Below are 2,163 nucleotides of genomic sequence, written 5' to 3' on the forward strand. Positions count from 1 at the left end.
GAAAGCGGTGTACCTGATTGTGATGGAAATCTAAACTTCCCACCATGAATTGAGTTAATGGCTAGAAAAATCAGAAAAGGAAAAATAATAAAAAATAAAGAGCAAAATTGTTAAGAGACTCATTCAAGCCCAGTTTGGGTAATATTCCTTTGGAATCAACTTCAAAAACTCACTTGTTCCCTCCTCATTTCCGTTTAGAGCAAATTGCATTGGCACCCCAAAATGGAGGCTATAAAGTACTGACACCCCACTTTATGTTTAAAAAACACAGACACCCCACTTCATTAAATACATTAGTCCATTCTGTTAGTAAAACTATTAATACACTGTTAATTTTTTTTTAATTCTAAAAATACCCTTACAAAAAACTGAAGAGAAAAAAATAAAATAAAAAAACAATCCCAGGTTCCCAATCCATCTGCTTCACTAACGGCACCAAGTTCGTCGACCTTGATCCAAGCCACTCTTTTGAGGCTGTTAAGCAGCAGGTCTTTGGCTCCAGTCTCTCTCCAATCCAATGATGATGGCTTCCATCCTAAATCGCTACCTATCTATGAATATTTGGTTCATGAGTTCGCCGTTTCGACTGATGGTTCTCTTCGATTCCTCGACCTACCCAGCCTAATAGGCTATTTGTCTACTCTGCAGCTTCTCACGGGCCAATCAGCCATGTTAAGAAACAACTTGTGCATAGATAATCATAGAAAACCATCTTCGATTCTATCCATGAGAATGGGATTGATTGTGGTATTTACTTCCAGAGCATCCTTGCCACTCTGTTTTACAGGAATTTAGGGAAACTAAAATATAAATCTAAGTTCCACTAATACAATTTGAAGTTCAAGAGGGATGCCAGAGAAGGGAAATTGCCTAGCTTGACAATGATCGAGCCAAGGTACAGTAATTAATTATGATGAGAATGGTGGGTTCTTCGATCATGTTACTATTCCATATGTGAAAGTACCAAACCTTGATGGGAACAGGGGCCTGCTCTTGACTTTTTCAAGTTTGATACATTGGGAGTTCATGTGCCGAAAATCATGGTCTCTCCTTGGATCAAGAAAGACACTGGTAGTTTCAGTTTGATTTTATACTTTTCTTTCTTATGAATGATAACTCATGTTTGATCAGCGTGTGTTTTTATGTTCCTGTAGTGATAAGTGCCCCAAAAGGTCCAACTCTGAGGTCTGAGTTTGAGCATTCTTCAATACCTGCAACCATAAAGAAGATGTTCAACCTCTCCTCCAACTTCCTTATTCACAGAGATGATTGGGCCAGTACATTTGAACAGCTAGTGGGAGAATTCATGTCGCCTAAATTGATTGTCCAGGTATTTCTCGCAAGAACCTTTGCGTTTTGTCTTCCATCTTTATCCACACATGGTCCTGCTGTGGAGGACATTAATGGGAAACATTACCAATTGTGTTTTGCTGGGGGTTTTGATTTGTTGCAGAGGTGTTACCAGACGTGGCTTTCCTTAAAAAACAGAAGGAAAAGAAGATGTGCAGGGAAGAAAACGATTGAATGATTGTAGTTATTGCTTTTTTGTTTTTTGGATAGATGAGGAAGATATCTTGGAGAATAAGTGAAGGGTATAATAGTCTTTTCAATAATATAACTAACCATTCAAACATAACAGGACCTATGTGTTTTTTAAACATAAAGTGGGGTATTAGTGCTTTAAGGCCTCCATTTTGGGGTGCCAGTGCAATTTGTTCTTCCGTTTATACATACAATTTTCAGCTTGAATACGAGATAATGTTTTCCCTCATTTCCCTTTATAAATATAATTTTCTTCCTTCATTGTGTGTGGCCCTTTATATAAGATTCACTTTTTAATCCCGACCGTTGGATTCATCCATCACTTCTTTCGTAGCTATTCAATCCTAAGGTTTTACCTATCTTTTAGGGATAATGATAGTTACCTTCTTTGGTACAATTGTTCATTCTTTACTGGTGTTAGTTACCTTCATCGTTCATGCCAAATCTTTAGGGATCATGCCACCATCCATAACTGTTGAAGTCCCTTTTTCTTCACCTTACCCAATGGTTCGATCGTCAAGCCAATCCTGACCGAAGGTCATCGGGCCAACCGTAATCAATCCCGGTCCAGCCTATTCTCTCCTCATCACTTTCAAAAAAAAAATTTTATTTTATTAATCT

At 38.0% G+C, this 2,163-nt stretch overlaps 1 pseudogene; it reads left to right on the forward strand.

The window, feature by feature from the left end:
- Positions 1–398: 398 nt before the first annotated feature.
- Positions 399–1,524, forward strand: LOC149011556 (non-specific phospholipase C6 pseudogene; annotated as a pseudogene).
- The last annotated feature ends 639 nt before the right edge of the window (positions 1,525–2,163 follow it).

The sequence above is a fragment of the Hakea prostrata genome, chromosome 7 (genome assembly GCF_041222555.1).
Source record: "Hakea prostrata isolate BN-2017 chromosome 7, UWA_Hpros_2, whole genome shotgun sequence".
NCBI classification, from domain to species: domain Eukaryota; kingdom Viridiplantae; phylum Streptophyta; class Magnoliopsida; order Proteales; family Proteaceae; genus Hakea; species Hakea prostrata.